Here is an 18,319-nt window from a genome sequence, read left to right on the forward strand (position 1 = left end):
TTAGAGCCATTTGGAGATTTTTCACAGGTATATACACGTACCCTGGAGACTTTAAGAATCAATACCATAGTAGACCATTATCTGTCTCTCAGACATGTCAGAGAAAAAACTACACTGAGCACCACAGATCCCGATCATCCATCCAAATAACTTTTAGTTTAAAAGACAGAACAATACATATCTATAGCAATAGCATCTAAATTACTTTACCAGAATACTGTATAGTTTGCTGTAATTCTGTAAGCATCTAGGATTAGCCTGGCATTGCCTTCAACAGCTACTTATGTCTTATTTACAAATATCTTATTTAATATTATCCAGAAGAAAGAACAATAGTAGGACAAAACCTCTTTGTCAAGTGACAAAATGGAGTCTTAGAGAATTAGAATAGTTTATTCAAGTCCACACAGCTTGTAAAAATCAGAGAAGAATTAAGACCCAGATGTGTTTAACATCAAATTTTACACTCTGTTACCATAGAGGACTTTCCATCCTGGGCATTATTTGTCAATTTGACTCAAGGATGTGGTCAGAATGAGGCTTAATGTTCTTTGTAACAGTCCATGGAAATATACTCTCACTTATTTCCTCTCCTTATTTTAAAAACTTCTCAATTAATTGGGATTCACCTTACTTCCCTACACGTAATTTTTCTCAACTCTGCAGTAATTTTAGTCACTTGCCCTATTTCATAACAAAGCATAATGTTCTTGAAAGATCTGCATTCTTTATTAATAGGATGTTATTAGAAAACATCCCCTAAGTTGGAATGTACTTTATGAAGGCAATCATCGTACTGACTTTCAATAATTTTAGTTTCATCGTTCTCATAATGAGTTTCTCTACACATTTAAAAGCAAGTATCAGTGATATTGAGTCAATTAATTTCCCAAGTTATATTATGTGATTGCAAAGTATGCAGTGCAAAAAGCTAGGTAGACAACGTGTTATAAAATAAAGCGAAAAAGGAGAGAGAAAGGTTCACACTGGTAAAGATTGGTGTTTCCAAATTCTAAAATAAAAATAACTAGTCTCTGCAAACATTTTTTTTTTTTAGCAGACATACTTTAGCCATGAAATCTCAAGTCTATATTTAACTACGAATTTTTTATATATATATATATACATCAAGTTCAAAGAGAACAATCTGTGCCTGGCACTGCAGATTTGAAAACATTCCAATATGATACTAAATGATAATGATCAAATCCTAAGAGCATACTCAACCTAAATAACTAGTTCAATCACATGTGGTTGCCTTTTTAAAATATGATATGCAGCACACTTTTTATACCTGGTCCTCCACCCAACTACCACATTGCATCTAGCTATCTGAAATAAAATATTTAAGTCTTTATGTCTACCTACCTAATAATAAAAAGTAATACCCTTAGTATTTTGTATTTTAATTCTGACAGTCTCCAAATAGAATTATACAAAATTCAAATTAAATACATTCAAATTAAAGAATAAGACATTTTAATTTTTAAAATTTAGAAGCCCCGGAATGTTATCTGGCATATTCATATTATAACAGAAATATAACAGGATTTTTCCCGATATGGGGGCTAAATTTTCTGGGAGCAAAGCTTTTAATCAAGCTTACTGTATTCATACAAAGAGATTTCTGAGAGAGAAAGGAGGCAGCATTTTTATTACTAAAATAGATTACTTTTTCCTAGTTATAAAATTGATTAATGGAATTTTATTTGAGAAATCTGGCCATTATAAAAGAATATAAGAATTAAATCTCAATAGTGGTTGTACAACTTTGTGAACGTATTCATTGCCAGGAAATTGTTCACTATAAAATGGTTAATTTTATGTTATGTTAATTTAATTTCAATTTTTAATAGTGAATAAATGTTATGTTTAATTTTGAAAAAATGAGGTAACTTTACATAGACATATTATATTATTGTTGAATTAAAAGAAAGTTTCAGGGCTGTGTATCTCATATATACCTTCTGTGTATCGACAACCACAAACCTTCACACACTTGAGTCTTCCTTACTGACAGAGGTTATGTTTCAACTTTTGGTTTGCAGAGTTAAGAGGATCCCTTCCTCAGCCCAGTAGAGAGACACGATTGATACATTTAAATTATAGATATTCTCATTCTCCTTAATAATGATTGAGAAGCAAGTCTGTTTGTAGGCTTCCTTGCTGGATACTGTGATGTCTGTTTGTGGCACTTGGAACTGTTCAATCATTCTGTAGCCCTGAAGGGAGACGTTGTACCATGATAAAGAAAGCACAGTGTTTAAAGGCATTATTGTGCCACTCACTTAACTTCCAATCTACTGGAAAATGCCAAATCTAGATTTTTCTTATGTGAATTAGTAAATTTTTCTCAATGTCAAAGACACTTTAATTTGGATATTTTATTACTTGTAGCTGAAAGCCTCCTCCTATTCGATACAGTGTGATTCTATTTTCCCATTGTTGCTGTTGTTTGTTTGTTTGTTTGCATATGGGAAAATCATGGTATGAAAACTATCTAATTAAACATTGAATGGTTTTATATGCTTATAAAAATACATATCTCGGTCAACTGGTATTTCTGGTTCTAGATCCTTGAGGAATTGCCACATTGTCTTCCACAATGGTTGAACTCCCACCAACAGTGTAAAAGCATTTCTATTTCTCCACATCCTCTCCAGCATCTGTTGTTTCCTGACTTTTTAATGGTCACCATTCTAACTGGCATGAGATGGTATCTCATTGTGGTTTTGATTTGCGTTTCTCTAATGACCAGTGATGATGAACTTTTTCTTATATGTCTGTTGGCCACCTAAATGTCTTCTTTTGAGAAGTGTCCATTCATATCCTTCACCCACCTTTTGATGGTTTTTTTTTTTTTTTCTTGCAAATTTGTTTAAGTTCCTTGTAGATTCTGGATATTAGTCCTTTTCCTGATGGATAGATTGCAGAAATTTTCTCCCATTCTGTAGGCTGCCTGTTCATTCTGATAATAGTTTCTTTTGCTGTGCAGAAGCTCTTTAGTTTAATTAGATCCGATTTGTCAATTTTGACTTATTTTTGTCATTGCTGTTGGTGTTTTAGTCATGAAGTCTTTGCCCAAGTCTACGTCCTGAATGGTATTGCCTACATTTTCTGCTAGGGTTTTTATGGTTTTAGGTCTTATGTTTAAGTCTTTAATCCATCTTGAGTTATATACCCAAAAGATTATAAATCATTCCACTATAAAGACACATGCACACTTAGGTTTATTGCATCACTGTTCACAATAGCAAAGATTTAGAGCCAACCCAAATACCCATCAATGATAGACTGGATAAAGAAAATGTGGCACATATACACCATGGAATACTATGCAGCCTTAAAAAAGGATGAGTCCACGTCCTTTACAGGAACATGGATGAAGCTGGAAACCATCATTCTCAGCAAACTAACATAGCAATAGGAAACCAAACACAGCATGTTCTCACTCATAAGTGGGAGTTGAGCAATAAGATCACATGGACATAGGGAGGGGAACATCACACACTGGGGCTGTTGGGGGGTGGGGGGGCATGGGAGGGATAGCATTAAGAGAAATACCTAATGCAGATGACGGGTTTATGGGTGCAGCAAACCACCATGTCACATATATACCTACGCAGCAAACCTACACATTCTGCACACATATCCCAGAATTTAAAAGTATATATAAAAAAATGCTTTCCTGATGATTTAAAACAAACTTCTTCTGAATTGCAGATCATTCCAGAGTAGCCACAGCCAGTAATGAAAGGGAGCCTTCTGCTATATACACTTTAAATTTTGTATTTGTACATGAATTATGTATTCTAAAAGAAATAGTTATTAAATAATTACATAAATCAAATATATATATATATGGAGATACACTAAACATTTCTTAAAGATTACATACATGATTGGGTAAAGACACATCCTAGTGAATGAGAGAAGGTATGAGGAAAAGGACATAACTTATTAATTCATAGAATTCTTGTTTGAATTTGTTTTACAATAAATGTATGTTACTTATTTGGATTCAATAATGGATGTGACATGGTTTGGCTGTGTCCCCGCCCAAATCTCATCTTCAATTGTAACTTCCATAATTCCCATGTGTCATGGGAGGGACCTGATAGGAGGTAATTGAATCATGGGGGCATGTCTTTCCCATGCTGTTTTTGTGATCGTGACTAAGTCTCATGAGATATGATGGTTTTCTGAAGGGGAGTTCCCCTACACAAGCTCTCTCTTTGCCTGCCACCATGTAAGATGTGGCTTTGCTCTTCCTTTGCCTTCACCATGATTGTGAGGCCTCCCTTTCCCTGTGAAACTGTGAGATAATTAAACCTCTTTCTTCTATAAATTACCCAGTCTTCGGTATGCCTTTATTAGCAGTGTGAGAATGAACTAATACAAGATGCAAAAAGAAAAAGTATATATTAACTACAGTTAATAATAGGGGAAAATGGCATACCCATGTTTTGAGGGATAAATATATATGTTTATCAGAATTTTTACATTTTTTCAAAAATGTTGGTCACCTCCTGTACTAAATAAGACTTTCTTGGTTGCGAATAAGTATATATTTGTTAAAATAACCAATCCAAGGTGGGTAGGATTAGACCTTACTTTGTAAAACACTAAAACCAAGAACATACAGAATCAGCCCTCTTTGTCTTCTCATCTCTTCATGTTGCTTCTCTGCTGACACTGGCCCATCCCTATGGAAATGGTAACTGGCAATTCTGACCAATTCCAATACCAATTTGAAAATATCTTGTAAGCTTGGGTGATGTGCCATCACTTTGACCCATCTCGGTGACAGGGATTAAGGCAAAATTACTGCCCTAAATTGTATTTTGGGCCTTCTTATATCTAAGATGCCTTCAGCAGACCTGGCTCACTGGATTATCACTGTGAGAAGACCGCTTACACATCATCTGCCATAGGGAATGGTAGTTCTCCAGCACTTCCCCATGCCTACCATGGGCCAGGGAATGTCAGAGTAATTCTCCTATATTCATTGGTTAATCATCCTGATAAATTTCCTATTTTAGTTATTATGAATGCCAAAATCAAGGACTTAGGATTTAAAATGATTTGTCAAAATCACAAAGATAAGAGACAAAGCCAGGATTTGAACAAATGTCTATATTTCACTATAGTCTGGTCCGTCTATCTTCAGTAAGACATTCAAACCACTCAGAATAAGAATTGGCCTTTAAAAATATTAATCTTATATAATTCATTATAATTGTCTTTCTGCAATAAATGACAGAAGTCATATGTATACAAATAAAGAGTTTTTCATGAGAACTGGAATAGCAGCTACACTGTACCTAGGGACAGCTCAATGAAGAAATTCTCTGGGCCTCACAGGGATTTTCACTGGATATCTTTGGGAGAAATATGTGTTCATTCTGATCTGAAATGTCTAGAAAATCAGATATTTTTCATTTTTAATTATAGGGCATTGTCATCTTTAGTTTCACATCAATGTCCCTTGTTATACCAAAAAGTTACATTAGTTATATATAAGAAGTGATGTGTTATAAAATTTTATATTAGAAAATGATAGTGATTTGGGGTAAAATAATTACATTTCTCATTTTGAATAGTATATTCCATTTTTAGCAGATTATTCCAGTTACCTGAGTAGCAATTAAAAATACTGATCTGTTAGCACTAATCCTAGTTTTTCAGATAAAATATGTGGAAATGATTAGTGGTGATGGGGGTTGAATGTGTGTTCTTAAAATATCCTTTTAGGTTACTCTGATAATCTGGGGAGACTGGAAGCACTCTTATAGACCATCTGTGTTCACTGTGGCAAATAATTTTTTAGAATCATTGCAGGGGTAATTTAGAATCAAAGAAACACTCTGTTCCTGTTTACAAAATCACATTTGGTAAGACTGACATTTCTAGGTCTCTGCCAACTATAATATTGTAAGAGTGGATTATACCTAAAATCATCATCAGATTGGATTTTGACAACATTTTTCAACTGTGCCATCCCTAACCACTTGTAACAATTAGGACTTTAAGAAATTCATTTGGACTTTTTAACATTTCATGTTTCTTATTTGTAAAACAGGCAGTAATAACTACGAAATAAAAGACACTTGTGAGAGTTTTGAGTATGAAGCAATGTAAATATAAGATGTGATACATCCTTAAACACGTTCCCTTATGAATTACCCTACTGTCATTCAAAACACAGAGTCCACTTCCTTTTCAGAGATTTTCTGAAGCTGTCTGGTTAGCAAACCAGTCTCTTCTCTATGCACCACTACTACATGGCTAATTTCTCTACTCTAGAACTTCATCTTCTATTTTACATCGTAGTTATTTGTGTATATTGAGTCTGCCCTATTAGGCTTTAAGCATCTTGATAATAAAGACCTTTTGCTTATCATCATAGTAATTCTTTGGTGTCCATCATCAGGGCATCCAGGACATGTCCTTATATACAGTAGATCCTCAACACATACCTAGTAAACTGCATTGATAAAGGTCTCAGACCACGGGACTGCATGAAGTGACTACTTGTCTATTGTTTATTACTATTTTATCTGATCATATCAGCAGTATTTCTTTGCTCCTTTGCCTAATGGAAGGAAAAATGTCTTTTAAATGAAAAGTAAAATGTTCTAAATCTATTCCTTTCTCTATGTCAGACCCTTATAAAAGAGTCTAAGAAAAAAAATCTAATACACGATAAATATTCAGAAGGTTCATGCAGGACTGCTTTTATTACCCTCTATGCCTGCAGTATGTAATATCCTTGAAGCAAATATTAAAATTATTTAACATGATTAAGAGATAATTCTAAACTGATGGCTGCTATGCACTCATTCCTCTTAACTTGCGATATTTCCTAAATGCTCCAAATGAATGACCTAGAAGCAACAGAAATCCTTTAATATTCATTATTATAACTTTTTGTCAAAATTTGTATTTTAAATTATGGATAGGTTTGTTATTGCTTATCATCAAAATATTTCCTTTTCTGACTATTAAAATAGCTATCATTCTAAATTTTAAGTTCTATAGCATCAGAGGTTTTCACAAAAATATGTGTTTACATCTTCTGCTTGTTAGATTTTATTTATTGAATATTTTCTTCATAGCTATACTGGCAACATATGATGACACAAAAATTCAAAAGCTCCTTTTAAATAACCAGAAAGAGTTACAAATAACCTGGAACATAGCAGCTATCAAGTCAAAATGGAAAATCATAGCAAACTTAAGTTACAGAGCTTCAACATGGGACCTGCTCCATGAGCAGTTTGAGTACAATCTAAAGACTCAAATGAATACTTCAGTAACTATCATTATCAAATCAATACTCTATTGCAAGAAAGCTATTGTATGTGTAATGGACATGTCTCATACGGCTTCCTGGTTTGCATGTAAATAATCAAAGTGGCACATGCACTAGCTGCTACAAACAAATGGCTTCTTAAGGATGGGATGCAGAAACAAAGAAAGAGAACATTGAAACACTGAAAGTTCATTCAGCAACTAGAGGAGCTAGGAAAAAAAAAATCAATAATGAGGAAGACATGGGAATGTAAGAATCAGAAACCCAACACAAAAGAGAGATAAAGAGAATCACTGAAAACGTGAAAGGAAGACTCAGAATGACAGTTTGGTTACAGGCTAGAGAGTGTCAGGCCACATAAATAAAGAGTTTCTGAGGTGTTGGCAGGAAAAAGAAAAGATTAAATGATAAATTATCAGACAGATTTGACTTTTCAGAAAACTATTAAAAGACTTGTGCCAAGCAAATGAAATAAAAGGGCGAATTAATTGCAGGAAAAAAATCCACAAAGGCTTTCAAGAAAGGAAACAAACTCGTGGAACACCATTTGATTCGGCAATTTTAAAAATTACATATTTTTGATGGTGAAAACTTATCAACATGGAATTAACCAGAAACCAGTTACAACTATATTTCAAAGACAGAAGGAGGAGACATATTTGGATGTGCTGGATGATAAAAGAGAGCTAAATTCTAAATTCTAATTTCTAAATAGTAGAAACGAGATGAAAATATCGAAAAAAACTAAAATATTAAGAAATAGTACAATAATTTCTTAAATGAATACTGTAAATAAAGAAGTAATAACTACAAGAATTGTTTGAGACCAGCCTGGGCAACAAAGTGAGACTCCGTCTCTACCAAAAATGTTTGTTTAATTAGCCAGGTATGGTGTCATGCGCCTGTAGTCCTAGCCACTAGGGAGGCTGAGAATGGAAGATTGTTTCAGCCCAGGAGTCTGAGGCTGCAGTGAGCTAAGATGGCTCCTTTAGTTGCTGAATGAACTTTCAATGTTTCAGTGTTCTCTTTCTTTGTTTCTGCATCCCATCCATTTTTTTATTTTTCCAATTTTTATATTACTTTAAGTTCTGGGATACATGTACAGAATGGGCAGGTTTCTTACACAGGTATACATGGAGGTTTGCAGCACCTGTTATCATCTAGGTTTTAAGCCTGGTATGCATTTGATATTTGTCCTAATGTTCTCTCTCCCCTTGCTGCGCACCCGCCAACAGGCCCCAATGTGTGATGTTCCCCTCCGTGTCCATGTGTTCTCATTGTTTAACTGCCACTTATGAGTGAGAACATGTTGTGTTTGGTTTTCTGTTCCTGTGTTAGTTTGCTGAGGAAGATGGTTTCCAGCTTCATGCAAGTCCCTAGAAAGAACATGACTTCATCATTTTTTGTGGCTGCATAGTATTCCATGGTGTATATGTGCCACATATTCTTTATCCAGTCTATCATTGATGGGCATTTGGATTGGTTCCAAGTCTTTGCTATTGTAAACAGTGATTCAATAAACCTAAGTGTGCATGTGTCTTTATAGTAGAATGATTTATACTCCTTTGGGTATATACCCAGTAATGGGATTGCTGGGTCAAATGGTATTTCTGGTTCTAGATCCTTGAGGAATCGCCACACTGTCTTCCACAATGGTTGAACTAACTTGCGCTCTCACCAACGGCGTAAAAGCATTGCCATTTCTCCACTACCTCTCCAGCATCTGTTGTTTCCTGACTTTTTAATGATCACTGGTGTGAGATGGTATCTCATTGTGGTCTTGATTTGCATTTCTCTAATGACCAGTGATGATGAGCTTTTTTTCATATGTTTTTTGCCTGCATAAATGTCTTCTTTTGAGAGGTGTCTGTTCATATTCCTTGCCCACTTTTTGATGGGGTTGTTTCTTTCTTGTAAATTTGTTTAAGTTTCTTGTAGATTCTGGATATTAGCTCTATGTTGGATTGATTGCAAAAATTTTCTCCCATTCTGTAGATTGCCTGTTCACTCTGATGATAGTTTCTTTTGCTGAGCAGAAACTCTTTAGTTTAATTAGATCTCATTTGTTAATTAGATCTCATTTTTCAACTCTGGCTTTTGTTGCAATTGTTTTTGGTGTTTTAGACATGAAGTCTTTGCCTATACCTATGTCCTGAATGGTATTGCTTAGGTTTTCTTCTAGGGTTTTTATAGTTTTAGGTTTTATGTTTAAGTCTTTAATACGTCTTGAGTTCATTTTTGTATAAGGTATAAGGAAGCATCTCATCCTTAAAAAGCCATTTGTTTATAACTACTAGTGTATGTGCTACTTTAATCATTTGCATGCAAATCAGAAAGCAGAATGAGGCATGTCCATTACACACACAATATCTTTCTTACAATAGAGTATTAATTTAATAATGATAGTTTGATATTTGGTAATGATAAGCTAAGGGCCAGGCCCCATCTAAAAAACAACAATAACAACAACAACAAAAAAAAGAGTGTCAATAGAAATTAGGTTTCTTGGCAACCACAGTTTTCAGTATATGAGTAATGAAAATTATTTCCTGTTTAGCTCTCTGAATGTGTTAAACCAGGGGTCTCCAACCCCCAGGGCTGGGGACCAGTCCCAGTTAGTGGCCTGTTAGAAACCTGGCTTCACAGCAGGAGGTGAGCGGCTGGCTGGAGCATTATCTGAGCAACATGATCCTGAGTTCAGCTTCCTGTCAGATATAGTAGTGCAGGAACCCTGTTGTGAACTGCGCTTGTGAGGGATGTGGGTTGTACTTCCCTTATGAGAATCTAACTAATATCTGATGATCTGAGGTAAAACAGTTTCAAGTTTCATCCCTAAGCCATCCCCCTGCCCCACCCTCATCCCAGGACAAAAAAAAAAAAAAATGTTTTCCAGGAAACCGGACCCTGGTGCCAAAAATGTTGGGGACCACTGTGTTAAACAATCAAGTTGAAATACTTAAAAAATTGATTTGTGGAGGCTTTCATATTAAAGAAGCTTCAAACTACCCAAGGTAAGACACCTTCAAAAGCAGCCTGTGTCTGTGAAACAGAGGCAATATTTATTAAAATAACCACACGCCTCTGACACTTTCAACTTATATCTGTGGGTATCAGCTCTCATGAGTTCATGGTGCACATTCTACTCCTATGAATATACCACCAAGCCCACCAACAATACACCAAACAGTTAGCTGTTTGGGCCACTAATATCTGTGAATGTGGAGAACTTCTATAAAAGGAATCATCAGAGTTAGGCACAGTGGAGAGGGAAATCAATCCTCAGTCATTACTTTTAGACAATTGAATGAGGGCAATTCTCTATATTCTTCAGATAAGGATATATATTATTGTTCTCATTTTCCAGATGTCTAGGTGAAGTTGAGAGTGCCTAATTAATTACCTAAAGTCACATAAGAAGTTCAGCTGAGGTCTGGTACCAAGTGTCTGATTTTTCCCTGAACCAAGCAGTTATCTTCCTGTGACACAGGAAGACCATTTACCATGACTGGGACTTCTGGTGCTGAGTTGCTGGCACAAGAGATAAAATCCCACATACTGGGAGAGCTTTACAAAGTGCATTTTTCCCTTCACATTAATTTTAGAAATGTGATAAGCGAAACATTAGTGTCTATATCTAAACGAGCAAGGTGAAAATACCAGCCCAAGTTCTCACTGCTGGTTTGAAATTGAGTCAAAACGAACATAGATATCCTGCATTGGGGCTGCTTATGTTGGAGAAATCACATCCAATGGGAGGAAAGGACCCATCAGCCCTGGAATAGCTCAAATATAACTTTCCCACATAGAGGAGTGGTTTGGAAGCATTCCTGCTGTTTTTAATTATTAGATTTGAAAAGCACATTTGTCCAAAATTTACTATTAACTTTTGACTTAAGCATTTTCTCTTTTTCCTCTTACAATGAAGGTCAAATTCAAACTCCACAAAGGTGAATTAAGCACGTCTTATTTCTTAGGCACTTTTACATACCATATGCCAGTTAACCCTCTTCATAATTCCATGGTACCAGAACCATGAAATGGAGACATGAAGATTGAGTTCCCTTTTGTTTCTAATAAACTTAGGTCACTGGGGTTGACATGGTTCACAATATAAAGATTTACTAATCTGTAATGTTATAGGATGTAAACACAGATCTCAAACTACAAACAGAAAGAGAATAGGTGTAGTGTGTTAAGGAGCTCAAATAATTTAGATACGTGTCTCACCAATCTAAAACATAAACTACCCATCTCCCCATCAAGAAAAGTTGTGCACTGTAAATCATTTGAAGTTTCTAGGGTATGCCCTTATATAATCTATAGTAGAAGACTTGCAATACACCAGGCATGGTTCCAATATATTTATATCTATGAATTGACTTAGTCACCACCACAATCCTATGATATAGCTATTAATGTTTTATACATGAAGAAACTGAATCATGATCACAGATGAATTAGGTAATTTGCCTAAAGTCCCCATAGCTTAGTAATAGTAGAACCACTATTCAAACCCAGGTTTAGGAACAAAACCTTTCATAACGACCCTTTACTACATTTCTATATAGAAAATGCGGTAAACATATACCAACAAAATAGCCCCAAATTGCTTTTTGTATTCCTTTTTTTCTGTACTAATTTTCCCTTATTTCAATGTATCATAGTGCAGCTGAAGGAATTATCATTCTAAAATACAAATCTAAACACAAGACTTAATTGTGAAAAAGTAATTTAATGGGTCCTATAACTAACTCCTTAATATGTAAACAGTTCCTTTCACAATCTGATCCAGTATACCTGTCTTGCTACATCCCTTTGAGAGGTGGTGGTATTCACTATCTCAGAAGCAAATTAAGGAAGTAAACGATTACAAGCCTAAAAAATTGAGAACCTATTTGTTCCAATGCTGGGCCGAGAACTTGCAGATCTGAAGATATTCCATCTCTAAAACTTCACTTTGACTTTGTTAAAAGGAAAGACACACAGCCTTTCTATTTTCTCCACCAGGGCAAAGGTTTGCTGTTTCTATCTAACGCAGTTTAGACTCCTAATGATTTTCAAATACATTTAGATTAACTCTCAAAATTAACCAGACCCAATCACCCAGTTGCTGTAAGTTTTTGTGTTGTAAATTTCCAGAAAGGCAGTGCGGGTGTGTGGGTGTGCACATGTGTGTGTGTGTACCTGTGTATTTGTGTTTGAAACAGTGAATTCAATTACTGGAAAACTTACCACATTCCCAGTACACTGCTAAGGCTTCACTTACTGTACTCCTTCATGGCAAACCAATAAAGTATCATTATTCTGATTTTGTGAATAAAAAAAGAGTAAAACTCTGAGTTTCTGAGATAATACAAAGAAGACAAAAATGTTACATGCCAAAGACTTAAAAATGTTCACGGAAATAATACCACACATCTACAGCCATCTGATCTTTGACAAACCTGAGAAAAACAAGAAATGGGGAAAGGATTTCCTATTTAATAAATGGTGCTGGCAAAATTGGCTAGCCATAAGTAGAAAGCTGAAACTGGATCCTTTCCTTACTCCTTATGCGAAAATTAATTCAAGATGGATTAGAGACTTAAATGTTAGACCTAAAACCATAAAAACCCTAGAAGAAAACCTAGGTAATACCATTCAAGACATAGGCATGGGCAAGGACTTTATGTCTAAAACACCAAAAGCAATGACAACACAAGCCAAAATTGACAAATGGGATCTAATTAAACTAAAGAGCTTCTGCACAGCAAAAGAAACTACCATCAGAGTGAACAGGCAACCTACAGAATGGGAGAAAAATTTTGCAATCTACTCATCTGACAAAGGGCTATTATCCAGAACCTACAAAGAACTCAAACAAATTTACAAGAAAAAAGCAAACAACCCCATCAAAAAGTGGGCAAAGGTTATGAAGAGACACTTCTCAAAAGAAGACATGCATTCAGCCAACAGACACATGAAAAAATGCTCATCATCACTCGCCATCAGAGAAATGCATATCTAAACCACAATGAGATACCATCTCACGCCAGTTACAATGGCAATCATTAAAAACTCAGGAAACAACAGGTGCTGGAGAGGATGTGGAGAAATAGGAACACTTTTACACTGTTGGTGGGACTGTAAACTAGTTCAACCATTGTGGAAAACAGTGTGGCGATTCCTCAAGAATCTAGAACTAGATGTACCATATGACCCAGCCATCCCATTACTGGGTATATACCCAAAGGATTATAAATCATGCTACTATAAAGACACATGCACACGTATGTTCATCGTGGCACTATTCACAATAGCAAAGACTTGGAGTCAAACCAAATGTCCATCAGTGACAGACTGGATTAAGAAAATGTGGCACATATACACCATGGAATACTATGCAGCCATAAAAAAGGATGAGTTTGTGTCCTTTGTAGGGACATAGATGTAGCTGGAAACCATCATTCTCTGCAAACTATCACAAGAACAGAAAACCAAACACCGCATGTTCTCACTCATAGGTGGGAATTGAACAATGAGATCCCTTGGACTCGGGAAGGGGAACATCACACACCAGAGTCTATGATGGGGAGCGGAGACGGGGGAGGGATTGCATTGGGAGTTATACCTTATGTAAATGACAAGTTGATGGGTGCTGACGAGTTGATGGGTGCAGCACACCAACATGGCACAAGTATACATATGTAACAAACCTGCACGTTATGTACATGTACCCTAGAACTTAAAGTATAATAATAAAAAAAAATGTTCACGGTCTTTAAATTATACACAGATTCCTTAGTGATGACTAAGTGTCAAATGATGTTGTTAGCAACTAATAGCTTCCCAGAGACTTTCCGTCATCTCAAACAAACATCCTTATCACAAAATTTGGTAATGTAATATTAAAGCAGCAAGACAACACTCAAACAAAAGGCATCTAAAGATGCTGAGGTAAACATCTGTATTTTAAGCAAGCTTGAGATTTGCCATTAATAATTGACAGAGCAAGTAATTTTACTGTTTAATAATTTAATATAGAGTGCATTTCTGTTTTTAGGTTTTTTTCTATTTTGTCAAACAGTTCTGTACTCTTTTAACGACTTCCATTAAAACTATTTCTGTGCACACAAAGGCATAGGGGTTTTCAAAATGTGCAAAGTAAAGCACCCCTCTACCTGTTATTTAAGCCAGTGTGTTCTAAAGCACCTCTCATTCTCTTTGATGCTACACTGCAGTGTATCTCATAGAACAAGCTTTTTAAAAACCTTCAATTTCTTTGGTCAGAGATTAGAGCATTTGATGTCATATATAGACAATAAAATCCTTTCTATCTCAGTGGTATTTCATTAGACTTTGTGACTTAGAAACAAAACGGGCTTAAAGTCAAGCCAAGACACATCTTTAAGATTGCTATGATAATGCTAATATGCCCTTTAAAATTGAGGCCAGCTGGGAAATTGAAAGGGTGACAAGTGGAACCAACTTGCATCAAACTGGCATGACACCAGACATTGGCATGGCCTACATGACAGCTGCAGCATCTGGGGAGAGCTTGATAAGAAAATCCTGTTATAATGCAGAGCTGGTTTCCCTTAAATTACATCTTATACAATTTCATAGGTGCCATATTTTATTTTAGAACAAAATGCATTCCTTTTTGAAACAGAAATACTCTTGTCCTTAAGCAAATGTGAAGGAAGTGGTATTTGGCTGTCCTTTGGCAAAGGGAAAAACCCATGTATATTTTATTAGCCCATTTACCTGAGGGATTTTCGTTATGAGAACAGAGTGTGAGACTATAACTTTGAGTAGCAATGTAAATGCTATCAGTGCATTGAAAGTAAAGAGTTCAACAAAAGAGCTGCTGTCTGTGTCAGTTGTAAAAACACACTGAGAGGTCCTGGGCAGCAAAAGGATGAAGCAGAACCTGGTCTCAGTTTCATTCCCAATTGAGTGTCTTCTTTGGACAGAAAATCAAGAGGATAACTACCCAGGTGTTCCAGTTTATTGAGTATGACAAGGAGGCCCTCTGCCATCCTAACTAAATAGCAGGGGGAAGTACTCTAAGCAAAGACAGCTCTCCTGTCATCTTAGCCTACAGCATCAGCCTATGGATTTGCACTGAGGGAGGTGGTTCCTATTTAGACTTTTCTCCAGGGGCCATAAAGGACAAATTGTTCTCTATTCTTCATTCATTCAATACTTTCTTATCAAACAAACACTTTATGACAGTCATTGTGTTTCTGTGATTTGTGCATCTAAGACATAAAAATAATATGATATAGACTCTTCCTCAGCTCACAGACTAATAAAAAGACACCTGTATAAACAAACAATTGAAAAATGGCATGATGAGAGCATCAATAAGAATTGTACAAAGAATTACTACTGTCACAGATCCTCTTGGCTTTCCTGCCATGTGGAAAAATGCATACTCTAATTCTGGAAGATTTCAAACCTCTTTCCAAATTTCAGAGTGACTCTTTCTTAAAAGCATGCAAGCAACTATGGTCTGTGACTCTTTTTAATTTTGACTGACCCTCTAGAAACATTAAGATTTGATCTCTCACTTCTATAAAACAGTCCAAACTCAGAAATTAGGAGCCATGCAACCTAAAAAAGAAAATAAAAAAGAGCCTGGAAAACTTCTACTCAGTGACATGACATATTTTATAAATTTTTAAAATCACAAGTTAAGTCACAAAAGAGAAGTCATACTGTTGGGAACACATCAAGTTATTATGTTAACTTTCTTAAATTGTTTCTGAAATAAGGTGGAGCATACAAAAAAAATCAGTGGTTACAGGGTTAAGGTATGATCATTGCACTCTTGGAGAAATGACAAATAAGGAAAAGAATGTGATAGTAAAAAAAGGTTAAAAATAAATTCTTAGATATGGTGTATAATACTGGCAACAAATTATCTGCCACTAGCAACAGTTTACCCTAAAACCAGAATTGATACGAATTTTGGATACACATAATAACATTTAACAATGACAATATCATAGGCATATTATCATTCAAAGAACCATAAGTGTACAAAGCTGGTGTCATGTTGGTCATTTAGTATAATGTCCCAGTGAGGATCCCAAAAATTAATAGCCTCAGCGGTGAGTATCACCTCCTCTTGGCTCTGCTTCTTCCCCTCTACTATCTTGGCAAAGATGCAAAATTTCAAACAAGTTTTCCCATATGCTCTACATCCTCCATTTTAAAAAAGTTTAATGATGCTTACCCAACTGACTAGTTGCTCCAAAAATACAGTACAGCAATTAGAACCAACTCAGAAGGTAAAACTGCTGTCCCTCTGCTGGCCTCCACCACCACCTGAAATGAAGCCCCTCTGCATTGTAGCTATTATACTCACAAAGGATAAAGGAGCGTTTTCTAGACACTTTGCTAAAAAGCCTGATATTTAAACCTATTTCACAGATGACTGACTAGGAATACTCCCTTATAAAGTATTCGTAATCTCCTGCAGAAATTTATTCATTTTAAGTATGTCATAAAGGCATTGCAATTAGACATTTTTCTTTTACTAATACTTCCTGTTTTTACACTGTGGACTTGAAAAAAAAGAGAGAGCCTTATAGAAAGAGAGAAATAGGGAGGCTTCTTGCCATCCCAATTTTTATAAATTCCTGACTGTAAAATTCTGCTTCCGACTTTAATTAAGGCATCTTGTAGCTTTCATATTTTGTCAGCCGGCTTGGACATCCCAGCTGTCTGCCACCAGGAGGTCATAATGCGTCCCAGGGCTTGCATTAAATTGCATGCTGAGAAAATGAAATTCTTGGCACCCGAAGTTTTGCTCTGCTCTCACCATTCTCATTTTTTTCTTTGTTATTTTTATTTTTGTTATAGAATCATCTTGTTATACCACCAATGGGACTTTTACATTAGAGCAGCAAAGGAAGTACCTATAAGATAATGCACACTGGCTAAGCATGAAAAAAGCATCAGCTGAGTTAGGGATATTATCCTGATCCCTCACTGTGACTTAGTCTCATTCATTCTTTTGTCCTGAGCCAATTACACCCTGCCTGAGCTTATGACCAACTTGCTCTCTTGACCAAGCTCAATGCATATTGCATGACTCCAACCAATTTTAGCTGGTTGTGTCCCCAGGCACAATCACATATTATTTGTTCCTTTGGATGAATGGGCATTCAGCAATCATTACCCAGTGCTTTAGTAGTGCCTGAGGACAGGAATTACATCCAGAAATAAGTATGGACATCCCACACACTGCCAGCTGTTTATTCACTACATGATTACAACACTGCATGCTCCAATCTACCATGACAATTCTAAAAAAGTTTAGTCATTTTAATAAGAAAAAAAATCACTGGTTTAATGATTGTTAGCTATCTAGCTAACGTTATAGGTTATAGATTTTATATATATTTAAGTCTCAGTGTGGCATTGTTGGTTGCCTAATCAACAGCCATTCCCAATTATTCTCTCTAACGGACCCAAATTCTTTTCTGTGATCAAGTAGCTATGACCTCATGAGAGTTCAAGGTTTCCCAAGACCCTGGACAGGAATGTGATTGGTTCATGTCAGTCATGGTGACATTTGCCTTGATTATGAGTCTTTGAGTCATGGGCATCATATTAATTCAGTCTCACTCTGCTATAAAGAGATACCCGAGACTGGGTAATTTATAAAGGAAGGAGGTTTAATTGACTCAGTATTCACCATGGCTGTCAAGGTTTCAGGAAAATTACAATTCTGGTGGAAGAGGAAACAAACACATCCTTCTTCATACGGCAGCAGGAAGGAGAAGTTCAAGCAGGGGAAATGCCAGATGCTTATAAAATGATCAGATCTCATGAGAACTCACTCACTATCCTGATAACGGTGTGGGGGAACCACCACCATGATTTAGTTATCTCTACCTGATTCTGCCCTTGACATGTGAGGATTATTACAATTCAAGATGAGATTTGGTTGGGGAAACAGGCAAACCATATCATTTCCCCCGGCTCCTCCCAAACTTCATATTATCACAT

The sequence above is a fragment of the Macaca thibetana genome, chromosome 2 (genome assembly GCF_024542745.1).
Source record: "Macaca thibetana thibetana isolate TM-01 chromosome 2, ASM2454274v1, whole genome shotgun sequence".
Classification (NCBI taxonomy): domain Eukaryota; kingdom Metazoa; phylum Chordata; class Mammalia; order Primates; family Cercopithecidae; genus Macaca; species Macaca thibetana.